We start from the raw sequence: 16,278 nt of genomic DNA, 5'->3' as shown, positions 1-16,278 counted from the left end.
TTAAGAAAGACGTATGTTGAAGTAAGTACTGGGAGATGAAGGAGCTTGCACAGGATAGAGTAGCATGGAGAGCTCCATCAAACCAATCTCAGGACTGAAGACCACAACAACAACAACCTGGTGGATTCCTGAAGCTGTTGGTCTCCTTGGCATTTATCTGAAATTGCATATGAAGAGTGTTCAGTAAGCACTGTACTTAAGGACTGTTAATTCTTCTCCGGTGTGAGCTGTCCACGAACCCGGTTCCTTTAGGCCTTTCAGTGATCCATTTTGGGGTGTGTTTGTCAGTCCGGTGTTTTTTGTAAGCAATATGCTAGTATTTTGCAATTTTAATCTTGAACTTGAAATCATTGTTTGTTATCATAGAGTATTTGATACTTAATTTCTGTTTGTTGTAGACCGCATGGCCTGTCCTGGTTCGAGTTACTGGATTTTGCCTGTAACTAAAGTTGTGTGCGCTCTGCATAAAGGTAGGCACGTGTGGATCATTGGTGTATGCGTGTTTGTATTTGCACGCTCTCTTACTCCGTGCTGAAGAGCCGTTCAAGCTATAGGTGTACATTTTAACGATCCATCAGCCACTTTGTGAATATCTAAGTTACAGTGTCTAATAGTCTCTAAGAGGCTGGAGTAGAGTTGTTCATTGACTTACGTAGTCTTGTTTAATTTATTATGTAATTCTTTTTTAAAATAGTTTTGTGACAATGTTTCTTGTTATTGCTAGAAAGGCCAACTTGCAATGAAGTTTAAATAGTAGGTTTCCTTGAAAATAACCTTTAGTTGCCCGCTTAAGTATTGTTGTGTATGTTAATTCCTCTCAAACTTCCAGAATGAGATTTTCACTCTGCAGCGGAGTGTGCGCTGATATGAAACTTCCTGGCAGACTAAAACTGTATGCCCGACCGAGACTCGAACTCGGGACCTTTGCCTTTCGCGGGCAAGTGCTCTACCAACTGAGCTACCGAAGCACGACTCACGCCCGGTACTCACAGCTCTACTTCTGCCAGTACCTCGTCTCCTACCTTCCAAACTTTACAGAAGTTCTCCTGCGAACCTTGCAGAACTAGCACTCCTGAAAGAAAGGATATTGCGGAGACATGGCTTAGCCACAGCCTGGGGGATGTTTCCAGAATGAGATTTCCACTCTGCAGCGGAGTGTGCGCTGATATGAAACTTCCTGGCAGATTGAAACTGTGGTAGAGCAGTTGCCCGCGAAAGGCAAAGGTCCCGAGTTCGAGTCTCGGTCGGGCACACAGTTTTAATCTGCCAGGAAGTTTCCTATCAAACTTGTTTGCTGTTTGGTGTAGGTATACGTTGACAGCTTTGTATCTGCCGCGGTTGTCTCGTTGCTATTCTGCTTATCCAGGACAGGGACGCATTTTCCTTGTGCTTCAGCGACTTTCCCGTCATTGTACAAGCCCTAGGTGTTGGCAGGTGACACACGCTTCTACTGATCTCCCGTTCCAGACTCGAGTAGTTGATTATCAGTCTTTCGGTATCGTGCCGCGGCAGAAGTGTTGCCGGTTTAGGAAGTAGTTTACTGTGTATTTCTAGTATTTTAAGGTTTTTGTGGGAGTGTGATGAAAGCCTTTGTGCAAACTGAGCGCCGAGTATCTTTATTTCTTAAAAATAGGGGGTTTAATTGTCGTTACCATTTTAACAGTCTCTTAGAGGCCCTATAGTTTATTGAAGTACTTCATTTATGTGTAACAGGCTTGTAGTCAATCAGTGAAGCACTAGTGTTTGCTTCCTTTTTTACACGTGAGTAGGGAGTGGCCAGCTTGGTCGTATCTTGTCTATATGAGAGCAGAATAAGCAGTGTAGATGTATGCATTTAGCCAGAGATTCTGATATCAAATATTGCAATGTAAGGTGCTCACAGGAGCAGATGTAAACTCAGATCACAACTTAGTAATGGTGAATTGTTGACTGAACTGTGGGAGACTAGTCAGCTATAATCTATGCCTAAAGAAGTGGGATATGGAAGTACTCAAGAGATACGTTTGAAGTGCTATGTGGCTATAAATATAGTGACAATGAGTAGCTCAGTAGACAGTTAAGCTGAGGAATGGGCATCTATAAAAATGGGCAGTAACAGAAGCTGGAATGAAAAAATAGGTACAAGGAAGGTAACTGCGAAGGAACAATGGGTAACAGAAGAAATACTTACGTTGGTCTACAAAAGAAGGAAGCACAAAAATGTTCAGGGAAATTCCGGAATACAGAAATACAAGTCACTTAACAATTAAATAAATAGGAAGTGCAGGGAAACTAAGGCGAAATGGCTAAAGGAAAAATCCGAAGAAATCGACAAAGAACGAAGCACACAACAACCTTTGCGAAATTAAATGTAAGGGTAGTAACATTAAGAGCGAAATGGGAGTTGCAATGTTAAATGCACAGGAGAGAGTGGATAGGGGAAAGAGTACCGTGAACGCCTCTATTAAGAAGAGGACTTGTCTGTTCTCGTGATGGAAGAAGAAACAGGAGATCCAATACTGGAATCAGAATTTAAGAGAACTTTGGACAACCTGAGATCAAATATGGTAGAAGGGATAGATAACATTCCATCAGAATTACTAAAATCATTGGTGGAAGTGGTAACAAAACGGTTATTGACGTTGCAGTGTAGAATGTATGAGACTGGCGATACACCATCAAATTCTTGGAAGAATATCTTCCATAGAGTTCCGAAGATAACAAGAGCTGACAAGTGCGAGAATTATCGCACAGTCAGGTTAACAGGTCATGCATCTCAGTTGCTGACAAGAATAATGTACAGAAGAATGGGAAAAACACAGGCTCTGCCAGATGATGATAAATTTGGCTTTAGGGAAGGTAAAGGCACCAGAGATACAGTTCTGATGTTGGTATAGATCATGGAAATGTGACTAAAGAAAATTCAGGACACATTCATATGATCTGTCGATCTGGAAAAAGCGTAACGAAGTCAACTGGTACAAGATGTTCGGCAGTCCGAGAAAAATAAGAGTAAGGTATAGGAAAAGACGGGTAATATACAATATGTACAAGAACCAAGAGGGAACACTCAGACTGGAAGATTAAGAACGAAGTGATCGGATTGAAAAGCCTAGAATATATGATGTAGCTTTTCGCCCCGACTCTTTAGTCCATATACATGAAAGGAACAGTGACAGAAAATAAAGAAAGGTTAAACAGTGGGATTAAGATTCAAAGTTAAATGAAATTAGTGACAGGATTCGCTGATGATATAGCTGTCCTCAGTGAAAGGTATACAATACTGGAATGAATGCTCTAACGAATACAGAATATGGGTTGAGAGTAACTCGAAGAAAGACGAAAGTGACGGGAAGTAGCAGAAAGGAGAACAGCGAGAAACTTAACACCAGAACGGGGTATCACGAATTGACGAAGTTAAGGAATTCTGATACCAAAGCAGCAAAACAACCCCTAATGGATACAGCAAGGAGGACATAAAGAGCCGACTAGCACTGACATAAAGGGCATCCCTGGCCGAGAGTCTAGTAGTATCAAAAACGGGCCTTGAGGATATATTTCTGAGAATATACCGTTTGGATCACATTATTGTATGATAGTGAAACACAGACTAGCGAAAACGAAATTAGAGGAGAATCAAAGCATAAGAGGTGTGGTGCTATGGACGAATATTGAAAATTAGGTGGTCTGCAAGGTAAGAAATGAAGAGGTGCTCCGCAGAATCGGCGAGCAAAGGAATATACGGAAAACACTGACAATATGAAGGGACAGGATGGTAGGAATCTGTTAAGACATCAGGGAATAGCTTTCATGCTACTAGAGAGTGCTGTAAAGGGTAAAAGCTATAAAGGAAGACAGAGATTGGAATGATGGTGATTGGTAGGCAATGTTTCTCTTCGGCGCCGCTTGGTAGTACCTGAGGGCTTTCAAGATCGCAGTAAACTGCCGTCATTCATTTCCCTTGGCAGCTTATGTTTACATCCAATCTACGCATTGTATTGTATTGTATGTTAACCTAAAAACGACGGAGAGGCTCCGTCCCCGCCGAAGCCGCAGTGGTCCACAACCCCACGACGACTACTGCAGTCCACTTCCCCCCTATGCCGCCCCACACCGATCCCAGGGTTATTGTGCGGTTCGGCCCCCGGTGGACCCCCTACGGAACGTCTCACACCAGACGAGTGTAACCCCTATGTTTATGTGGTAGAGTAATGGTGGTGTACGCGTACGTGGAGAACTTGGTTGCGCAGCAATCGCCGACATAGTGTAACTGAGGCGGATTAAGGGGAACCAACCAGCATTCGCCGAAGCAGATGGAAAACCGCCTAAAAACCATTCACAGACTGGACGGTTCACCGGACCTCGACACCAATCCGCCGGGCGGATTCGTGCCGGAGACTAGGCGCCCCTTCCCGCCCGGAAACTCCACGCATAATCATCCCAAAAGACATCCTGTTCTCATCGGGTGCTCTGAGCGGTCTGTGTAAACCTCGGCTTTGGATATTTGACTCGGAGCTCGAGCAAAGCTTGAATTTGAAGTAGGAAAAGAAACCGACAGTTCAGATCGCCCGTCAGTTTCAACGTTGATATATTCCTATAACTTCTTTCAGGCGTGAGCAGTCAAAGCGCAGGGATGGGTAATCGAATGTCCGATGGTGGCTCTCTCTATATACCTTTACTGGTTGAGGCAGAGTCTTACGCAGCCAATAATTGGACGTGTAACATATTACAGAAAGTTTCCACATAAGAGATAACACACCGTACTTTGAAATCTGATCACTCTTGAGATAAGGAATTTTATGCTCGAATATCTGTGTTGCAAGTGTGGGGCACGCACGTATAACAGTCTATATGTTGCGCCTGCTACTGCTCTTAACAAGTTCCTTCGTTACTACTTGATTTATAAGTGCTGTCCATCGCAGTTTACAGTCGATGTACGGCTCATAGAACATAATATACTCCTAGTATCATAAACGGAATCTGTTGCATCCTACGTGTTGTTGTAGATGCTCACAGCGAAATTTGTGAAATTATCACTTCTTTTGCACCAGCCAGACGATTTGCGTCCATATTATACAGTCCATCTTCTAAACTGTCGCTTGTGGTGTATATACTGACTAGCCGGAACACTGTGACCACTGACCCACTACCGAAGTAAATCGGTTCATGCGATAGCAGCATGGCCTGGCGAAGAATGACTGCTAGTCAGACGCACGCACGGTGCATGCAGTATCAGTGAACGTGCTATCCGCCAGTAGAATGGGGAAGGCGCGACATCTACCCGAGTTGGACCGAGGGCTGATTGTGATGGCCCGGAGGCTCGGCAGCATTTCGGAAGCTGCATGATTTCGCGGGTGTTCGAGGAGTTTTGTGGTGAGTGTCTTCAACACGTGGGGAAACAAAGATGCAACCACGTCCAGAGGTCTTGGCTTTGGGCGGTCACCATTCATTACAGATGTAGGATGTCGTAGACTGTTCAGGCTGGTAAACAGGACAAGTGGCGAAATGTGGAGGAACTAACATGAGACTTTACTGCCTTACAGAGTACAAGTGTGTCTGAACATGTATATTTCATCCAACACTCTTAACGAAGTGCCTACGCAGTCGACGACTCATGAATTTGCTGATGTTAACATCACGACATCGATAACTGCGATTGTAATCGGCACGTGATCATCGGCAAAGGGCAGTGGCGCAGTAGCAGAGTGTTACATGGTCCACTACACAGCGGGTCAGCTTTCATCCTTTTCAGACCAAGTAAACTGCCAGACAGACACCGACCTGAGTTGCACCAGCGTGGCAGCATGAACACATTTCTGGGCAGATTCAGTGAGCAAAGTTCTTTGCCTTCAGTTTGTCCACTGACAACCCACACAGCTAAAAGTAAGTACGTTATCCAGGCACACTCAGTGAAGATGCTGTGTTTTATTAAAACCTTCACTGACAACGCAGAATTTGAAGAGCTGCAATTATTGCTGTAGAACTGCCATAACGAGCGGGGTTTGCATTGGTCCACCTTTCTTAACCTGAGACATGGTCTGACACTCAACTTAGTGCCACAGCGAGTTGTTCAAAGTCATCCAGTGTCATTACTTCCATTAAGCTTGGTGTGTGCGTCTTAGCCAAGATAATGTCCCATGCATGTCCAAAATACTAGAAACAGATTTACAAAGGAATTAGATACCTACTTTCATCCACCTTAATTCTATAATGTATCGTCCTGAGAAACACAATTTTAAGCACATGTTCCTTATTCAAAATCCTTGTCTAAAATATACAGTAGAAATGGTTATAACATGGGTATGAATCGTGCGTAAGACCTGTCAGTAAAATTCTTATGTCATTTTAACCAGCTGCTTAAACAAATAAGGAGTTTATCATCGCCGGCCGAAGTGGCCGTGCGGTTAAAGGCGCTGCAGTCTGGAACCGCAAGACCGCTACGGTCGCAGGTTCGAATCCTGCCTCGGGCATGGATGTTTGTGATGTCCTTAGGTTAGTTAGGTTTAACTAGTTCTAAGTTCTAGGGGACTAATGACCTCAGCAGTTGAGTCCCATAGTGCTCAGAGCCATTTGAACCATTTGAGTTTATCATCAATCTGATATCAAATGTCGATCTTGAATACGTTTCTCTATTATTTCGAAATGCTTCACACAGATGAAAAGACTTGGATCCAGTTTCTTACTTTACATAAATTTATCTGTCCGGCCATAATGGTAACTCCTGTATATCTCAGGTACAATAAGTTCCGGAATAAGTCTGGTGACCACCAAAACAATTAATTGTTGTATAGACGCTCTTAGAACAGAAAATCTTTTTAGAGTCCAAATAACGTCAGTCACGCAACAGTCTACATCTTATATTACTGGAGCAAAAATATAAGTGGTAACTCATCTTAGCATTCGTCGAATTCACTGATATCATTTCGATTACGAGACCGTTGTCATTCATAGTGATAAAAGAGCAAAATGTAAATTATGTTTTCATTAACAAGCTGCAGGTTCCTGAAAATTCCAAGAAGGTGTCAACTGCGTAATACGTCTGTTATCTGTTGAGGAATTTCTCATAAAGGCATACATACAGAACACTGTTCTGAAAAGAAAAAAAAAGAATGTTAAATGCATTTTGGTCCTCGTTTTCACTGCTACAAAGTGTACCGATGACCTTGGAAAATGTGACCTCTAGAGTTTTACCAGTAAAAACAGCCTTAATTTTGGTTCGTTCCAATGGAAATGTTGGACAAACAGTTAATTCCTGTCATTTAATGAAAGCTGCCTTATTGATAACCGAAACAGGACGACCCGAGTCTAGTAACGCTGATTAAGAAACGTGTCCACCATAAATTCACACTATAGGATGACTTAAGATGTTCTGATTGCGTTCTTCGACATCTCTCTTTCATTTCGATTGTCATAGTTTCACAATGTATCAAATTTACAGTATGGGTAGAAACACGAATCGTTTGCCGTGTGCGCTATCTGTCGCTTTCGTGCAGCCCATCGCGCTTAGCATTGTCTCTTCGATTAGTGACCTGACCTCATTTACTTCAGCGAGTCGTTCCACAATGAAGTTTCTGCTATCGCACCTCTTTATTTCTTTCATCGGAACTATCCGGTGTCTGGTTGGAATGATAGTCATGTGTTCTGAAATCAGTGTTCTCCGTTCCTGGATATGAATTAAAGTTTCGTATTTCACGCCAAATACTTTTTTTTTCAGTATACTGGTCTGTTAGAACCATCATTATTGCCGTAATTCCTGTGATTTCTACAACCACGCCCTCTGTTTCTGTCTCTGAAATTGCCGCAACGATACGAATAATCTCTCAAATGCCTATTAAATGAATAATTATGATGACTACTATCAGCGAACTGATTATTGTGTTCATAATTGTTGTTCCGATTCTCAGAATACCCATCATCTGATGTGTCCCGTTGTGATCGAAAATTTTGCCTGTTGCCATCTCTGTACTTAGTTCGCGAGTAAAATTTCTCACAATCAGCTGCGAGGTCTTGCAATAAGTTTAGAAAAGCCTCAATGTCATCTTTATAGCTTCCTGCCAACATTATGTGTTGTAAGCGTGTCCGTAGTTTAGTCAAACAAATTCCTGTTTATTCAGAGGAATTGTAAGGAATCGGTAAGAAATGATTCTTGCCTATCATTTGCTGAAAAAAGTCTGCCGGGTTGGAAAAAATCTGATTGTTCAAAACTCTTTAGCGTAATGATATAGTTTTTGACTCTCTCTTGTGTTGCTTCAGACCAGTATGCCAACAAGAATGCGTGATAAAATTCACCTTCCTTTTGGCTTTATTGTGAAATTGCTTTCATTCTTGTCGCTGGTTCAGATTCTAGACAGACACACATATGTTCAAGTTTATGATCAATTGGCCATGAAGATGTGAGACAGTATTGGAATTCTTTTAGCCACTCTCTGGGTGGCGCGAGAATGGCAGAATTTCGAAAAACCTTAAACTTTCGAACAGTGAGGAAATGTTCGTATCCAAATTAATCATTCTGGTAGGAGGTTATGGTAATTTGTCCCTGTTTAAAACGGTGAAGAGAAAGATATTCGTCAGAATAGGCAAATGAAGTAGACTGTGTAACACCAAAATATTTATCCGCATTGCTATGAAGTTCGTCAACCTGTTTGGTAACTGTATTTAACTGTTCTGGGATAGCAAATTCTGTCCTTTTAGCACTAAGCGAAGCCCACTGCTTTTCGAGACTTTGCATTTGGATTTCAAACTTATTATCCCGCCGCTTTCGGACGTTTCAGTGCGTTCGACTCTCGACTTAGATTATTTATTAGAGGGTTGATCTCCTCACGTTTAACTCCTTAACCTGCTCGATCTTATCCTTGAACTTCTATTGACTACCTTACGCTCTGATAATAACATCTGAAAAAGATCGTCGTTATTTGTGGCACCACTACTGGAATAAGTGGAGACTGGCTCAGTTTTGTAAAGATTTTGTAGCTGCAAGCCGGAATCTTTAAGTAGAGAACCTGACTGTTGTGAAAAATTACATCCTACAGATTCAGTTTCCGAAGCAGAGTCCCCAACTGCACTTTCTTGTCCAACATTTTGTGGAGAAAGATTACTCTGATTAATCCGGTCAGGCATTGTCCTATGTGTCTCAGTTAAATCAGTATTGCGAGAAGATCTCTCTCAGGTTGTTCCTTCTCTTCTATGGAATTACAACAAGTTACATCAGCTGCAGCTATAACATTTGACCTAACTCTGACAGCTTTTTGACATTTTAATAAAATTATAATAAAGCAGAAAAAATGAAAAAGAAATCTTTCAAACACAGAATATCTGCACTACATAGATAACCACTAAAGTCACATCAAATAAATGCTAATCAGAACCCAGTAAAATTAATCAAAAGACAGAAATATTTAAATAACCATTGACAGATTTCACTGAATAACAGTAAATCCAAGCTTCTGATAATATCACTGTGCTATGAAATGTTCTCCGAAAATTTTTCTAAATTGTTGACTGTTAATGAAAAAGTAAAAAAAAAACTGTGTTATTGTAATGGCGTGTGAAATTCATACTAGGCAGGACATGAAAAAAGGGGAAAAACGATCAGTGCTGTTTTAGTAACATTGCCGACAGATGTGAGAAACAAATACATGCCATAAGAATTATTACAGCACTGCTGAGACGATAACGTACCTCTTACCACATGGCGTGGTTTATTAGACGGTACACGTGTTCATGCAAGACTTGCCCCATCTGGTCCATATGGTAGTTTCCTTACTGTCGTCGTCGAACGTCTGTTGTATTACAAAATACCACCATCCCTAGTCTGGAAGTCAGGGGGGAGGATCGGAAAGTAGAGCACAACAACGTTTTTCTTCCCTGCTGTTGCAGGTGAAATGTTGAAATTTCACGATAATGCAGTTTGAAGTTTGTGCTACAAGGTTTTTTTTTCCATGTGCTGAGCTGACCTAGTGCGAGAAGCTTGAGCTACGAAACGAAACACGGTGCGCTTGTTACTGTATTGAACTTGTGAAGCGCAGCGAAGTGCAGTTCGATATTTTTGGACCAAAGCGCATAAACCAGGTCAAATTCACAGAGACATGCCTGTTGTGTTTAGCGACGACTGTATGGATTGTACTAATGCCTCCAGATGGTGTGCATTCTTCCAAGAGGGCCGTCTGAACCTTTGTGACTCGCCAAGTTCCGGGCGGCCGTTAACAGATGCAACCCCGCAAAATGTCGAAGTTACTGACGCAGCAATTTTGAACAACCGGCGTGTAAAACTATAAATATTATCGCCGCAGTTCAACATTTACTATGGTGTAGTGTACGATATTTTAATGAAAGGATGAAATTTCGAGAAATTAGTGCTCGCTTGACGTCTAGAACCTTACAACCACAAGGGCCAGCGAATGATAAGCTTGAATCAGTTAACGTGTTACGCAGCAGAAAGGCATGACTTTCTCAAAGAAATCTTCACTGGTGACGAGTCGTGGACACACCACAACACGCCCGAAACAAAACAGCTCCTTATCGAGTGGAAAAAAGCTGCTTCCCCAGTAAGACAAAAATTCAAAGTGACTCACTGTGCTAGAAACTTTCTTATGGCAGTTTCTGGGGTAGCATGGCGTGTTCTTGGTGGATTTCGCTGAATACGGTACCACTGTGAATGCTGCAGCCTACATTAAAACTTGGATTAGGTTGTGTTGTGCTTTTCGTGACTAATGCCACAACATCAATGCTGACGGTGTCAAACTACTTGAAGACAATTCCCGCCTTACGTGTTGCTGCTCTTGTTCGTGAGAATATCGCAAAATTTGGGTAGGAGGTGCCTGCGAGCTAACGTCAGAAAGATGTTCAGGCTCATGTGCGGTTCCTCTTCGTCGAAATGTTTTCGCTCAAACTCGTGTGGAGGTTGAACCGCCAGTCCCGCATTACACTATCTAAATTAGACACTTGTGACCGTTTGATAAAATTGTCTGGCTGATGGAAAGTTTGCGAAATACAAAGTTAACATAACATATAATAGCAGAAATAATAATATCGCGAACCAAATGTACGACCCATAAATTATATAGTCCACACAGTTGCTATTTGGTTAGAATAATGTTTACTCAGACAGCAAACTAATAGCGAAAGTGGTACATTTTGAGTTACGTTACAGTCGAGCGCATATCCATTTGACACGTTCGATCATCCATAATCTCATCGCGAAACACAAGTTATTTACGCGAAAAGTAGTTCACACCAGGTACGTGGCTGCTCACCACTCAGAGACTAAACCTCGCTATACCACACAACGCGAAATATTCTAAGGGGTTTCATTTCCTACCCGCCTAAAGACCTACTGTCCGCTTTCGCGTTTCAATCCGAACTGTACCCTTTGGTGTCTCAAGCGAAACTGTTCGCTTTCGCGTCAGCACCAGCACCGCCCCTCAGCCCGTTCTCGGCCACATTTGCCGCGCGCCAAATATCCTCGCTCAACTGGCTAGGACAGTTCCCTTTCCTGAAGCCGTCCATCTGATTGGCTACAGCTTATTCTACATTATTTTACATTTTAACATATTTAAATAATCAAAGCTTGACCAGTTTCACGTTCTAAATAACGTAACAATAATATCCGTTACATAATAAACGTTAAATTCTTTTACATAATGCCAATACAATTTCCTTCTTAACTTTGAATGTCATGGCCAGTAGTCTTGCACAAATATGCTTTCTGATAAATAAATAAAGATCAAAATTAATTATTGTGCACTAAACTTTACAACAAATTTTCTATTAAAAAAGGCTCAAACGGCGCTGAGCACTAAGGGACTCAACTTCTCAGGTCTTCAGTCCCCTAGAACTTAGAACTACTTAAACCTAACTTACCCAAGGACATCACACGAGGCACGATTCGAACCTGCGACCGTAGTGGTATCGCGGTTCCAGTCTGTAGTGCCTAGAACCGCACGGCCACTCCGGCCGGCAATATTCTATTACCTAATGATTCAATAAGGAGTCATGCTGTAATCGTTCAATGTGTTTTGTGTGGAGGAAAATGCTGATAATTTAAATTTACTATATCTCTTACACAAATAACGTTACAGAGTTGACATGTACAACATTTGTCATTTTAATGATGCGCTTCTATATGAAATGTCGATCCTCGAGATCGACCAGAGCGTTCAGATTTTAGCATTCATGTCTTTGTTACACTACTGGATTTCCCTATGACGTAGCTCCTCGTCTGTTTCACTCACACACTGCAGTGCTTGGGCCTCAATAGACAATAGACGCCTTTGAGTTTCCCCATTTCGTGGTGAATCTCCCTCCTTTGTGGCACATGGTACTGGACGACAGAGTTAGTTTCACAATTCTTGTAGGCTGACTCTTTCTGCCATGTACTTAAATGAGAGGGAAATGCTCGTTAACTCACACACCTCCACTTCGTAACATTTTGGTATGCCATATTCGTTATGAAGTAGCACCCAAATTTATAAGACACAAATTCATAATACAATAACATAAATATCCTAAGCACGGATCAATAGTGTAATTATTTGTAGTGGTGTTGATGTAGCGTGCTTTAAATTTAAGGAATCATATATCTAACATAAATAATGAATTGTGGTATATTAATGAAATGCTAAATAAAACTATAGTTTTATTTATACTATAGATATACACTCCTGGAAATTGAAATAAGAACACCGTGAATTCATTGTCCCAGGAAGGGGAAACTTTATTGACACATTCCTGGGGTCAGATACATCACATGATCACACTGACAGAACCATAGGCACATAGACACAGGCAACAGAGCATGCACAATGTCGGCACTAGTACAGTGTATATCCACCTTTCGCAGCAATGCAGGCTGCTATTCTCCCATGGAGACGATCGTAGAGATGCTGGATGTAGTCCTGTGGAACGGCTTGCCATGCCATTTCCACCTGGCGCCTCAGTTGGACCAGCGTTCGTGCTGGACGTGCAGACCGCGTGAGACGACGCTTCATCCAGTCCCAAACATGCTCAATGGGGGACAGATCCGGAGATCTTGCTGGCCAGGGTAGTTGACTTACACCTTCTAGAGCACGTTGGGTGGCACGGGATACATGCGGACGTGCATTGTCCTGTTGGAACAGCAAGTTCCCTTGCCGGTCTAGGAATGGTAGAACGATGGGTTCGATGACGGTTTGGATGTACCGTGCACTACTCAGTGTCCCCTCGACGATCACCAGTGGTGTACGGCCAGTGTAGGAGATCGCTCCCCACACCATGATGCCGGGTGTTGGCCCTGTGTGCCTCGGTCGTATGCAGTCCTGATCGTGGCGCTCACCTGCACGGCGCCAAACACGCATACGACCATCATTGGCACCAAGGCAGAAGCGACTCTCATCGCTGAAGACGACACGTCTCCATTCGTCCCTCCATTCACGCCTGTCGCGACACCACTGGAGGCGGGCTGCACGATGTTGGGGCGTGAGCGGAAGATGGCCTAACGGTGTGCGGGACCGTAGCCCAGCTTCATGGAGACGGTTGCGAATGGTCCTCGCCGATACCCCAGGAGCAACAGTGTCCCTAATTTGCTGGGAAGTGGCGGTGCGGTCCCCTACAGCACTGCGTAGGATCCTACGGTCTTGGCGTGCATCCGTGCGTCGCTGCGGTCCGGTCCCAGGTCGATGGGCACGTGCACCTTCCGCCGACAACTGGCGACAACATCGATGTACTGTGGAGACCTCACGCCCCACGTGTTGAGCAATTCGGCGGTACGTCCACCCAGCCTCCCGCATGCCCACTATATGCCCTTGCTCAAAGTCCGTCAACTGCACATACGGTTCACGTCCACGCTGTCGCGGCATGCTACCAGTGTTAAAGACTGCGATGGAGCTCCGTATGCCACGGCAAACTGGCTGACACTGACGGCGGCGGTGCACAAATGCTGCGCAGCTAGCGCCATTCGACGGCCAACACCGCGGTTCCTGGTGTGTCCGCTGTGCCGTGCGTGTGATCATTGCTTGTACAGCCCTCTCGCAGTGTCCGGAGCAACTATGGTGGGTCTGACACACCGGTGTCAATGTGTTCTTTTTTCCATTTCCACGAGTGTAGATTAGATATACTACAGATATACTATAGATTTACTGATTTATCTATTGAAATTCCGCAGAAATATCAGCACCACTGCGCTCACTTTCACAAAACCTTTTTTCACAACGAAGTCTCCAGCGGCACTCCACAGGTTCGGAGCCGAGTACCCCGCCGAAATTCTGCATGGCTCTGCATTCCATCGGAACAAATCTATTGAAATTCGAATCGGGTATAGATAACAGAAAACAAACACTTTCCGAAACCACCCAGCATCTGCACTGAACGCTTCCCCCAGTAGAATCGATACAAATAAATCTAAACTACACAGTAGACAATTGATTTACAGCATTTGCCAGACGTTCGTAAATTCCTCAATGATTCTGACACGTCACTCAAGTCTCACTAGAGACATGCATCTCGTGACAGACTCCCAATCGACTTCCACGGCAAATTAATTTTTTTCTTGTAGTTTAAATAACTCCCTTAGACCCCAAACTAACAACAAATATGAACAAATCTCCCCTTAGTTTAATTCCGTGCAGTGAAGTGGCACGCACAAATCGTTAGTCCATGCAACAATAGATTATTCTCCCAAAATATTCTCAGATAAGTAGATAAACATTCATTTGTCTTCCTAGGTAAGCATTATTATTTTTCATTTATCAAATTTCTCCATCCTCCAAGCACCCAAATTGGGGGGATCATAACTCATAATTAGGAAATTACAAGTAACACGTAACCATCCAATTATTTAAGTCTAATTTAAGTCTATACATACATAAATACAAATCACTCCCTTATATACCCCCAACAACCTAATTTATATGCATACTGTGCACTGATTTTTGACTGGGTATCGATCACCAAATAATTGAGTCCTCCAGCCTCCTCATACCCAAACGTGCGTCTACACTATCTCTTTATAATTGCACAGACCTTGTGCCAAAAAAATATACTTAAGTGATGAAACAACAAACGAGCCACAATAAATCCTGAAAGAAAACATTGCAATTTACACATGCAAATAATCTTATAATCTAAACACAGATACGCTTACCTATTTTCCCCTTTTCTTCCATCTCTAGAGTACACATATCTTGTTCGATCCACCCCTCAATTTTGTAATCGTCCCAAATAATTCATTAAATGCTTCTTTCGCCCCAATTTCATTTTTCCTCCCTTATAGACCTCTCGCTATCTTAAACTTCTGTAGAGTCCACAAATGAGGCAATAACGATCATGAAGTTCTACAGTACCATCGCCAATCAGTTAGAGTAAACTCACATTGTTCCTTAACGGCATTCTTTCCAAATATCACTTTCTAAAATTAGAATCAAACTCACTGTATTTTCCCTTAAAGTTATAGACGTTAGTAGCTACAACACCATTATCATGAAATAAAGTATTTCTTTTTACTTCCATGTCATTACAAACACATTCACAAACAGTTCTTCCAACAGCCGCTGATACATCATACAACTCGCTACATAAAACCTCATTTACCTCTGTCGACAAATCACTAATATAAGAACCGTTCACAGTTTTACCATCCTCTGTCGTTACATCACATGAATTGTAGCTACAGCGTCGTGCAATTTCAAAATCAACAGTGCCATTAAATTGTGCTGCATTTTGAATCAAACCTGACCACATTACCTTCTCCTCTCCTACACGCTCCTGTGCCACATTAATTTCAGATTGCACATAAAATTCAGTTCCATATTGATTCTCAAACAAACATTCAAGATCCACAGGTCCATCCAGACTTTTGTCACCTCCATTAGTAGAAAGATATGCACAGATTCCTTCATCTGGAGTATCAATACCAGTAGCTTCAACTTTCGTAACTTCAACACATAAAACATCGTTACTACTTTCCTTCTAAAATAATTCACCATTATCCGCCGATACACTGCCAAATTCATCAGCAGATGAGGAGACTAATGCTATGCCACCCTTATTAACATCCTTAACAATTTTCGCCATCATAATATTACCTGAAACATCATCACCTTCATCACTATAACCGTTCCCGCAGGTTAGTACCTCTTTAAAATTTTCTATACCATCTAAATCCACCAAATTCAGATCCACCTCAGCCTACTTTTGGGGCATGAATCTTTAATTGTATTAATATTCACACACTCTTTCGTCTCACATTCATAAAACAAGTAATTTAGCCCTAAATCGTAGTCATCAGCTTTATCGTTATCTTTCATTATCTTAGGATTACGTATTTTA

The 16,278-nt window shown here is 42.4% G+C and overlaps 1 non-coding gene across 1 annotated transcript; it reads right to left on the bottom strand.

The window, feature by feature from the left end:
* Positions 1 to 894: 894 nt before the first annotated feature.
* Positions 895 to 969, bottom strand: Trnas-cga (transfer RNA serine (anticodon CGA)). The gene has a single exon. It is a non-coding gene; the product is annotated as a tRNA-Ser (tRNA).
* Positions 970 to 16,278: the final 15,309 nt, after the last annotated feature.

The sequence above is a fragment of the Schistocerca nitens genome, chromosome 9 (genome assembly GCF_023898315.1).
Source record: "Schistocerca nitens isolate TAMUIC-IGC-003100 chromosome 9, iqSchNite1.1, whole genome shotgun sequence".
NCBI lineage: Eukaryota > Metazoa > Arthropoda > Insecta > Orthoptera > Acrididae > Schistocerca > Schistocerca nitens.
Note: the sequence above shows the minus strand (reverse complement) of the source record. Positions and strands in the feature narration are given on the sequence as shown.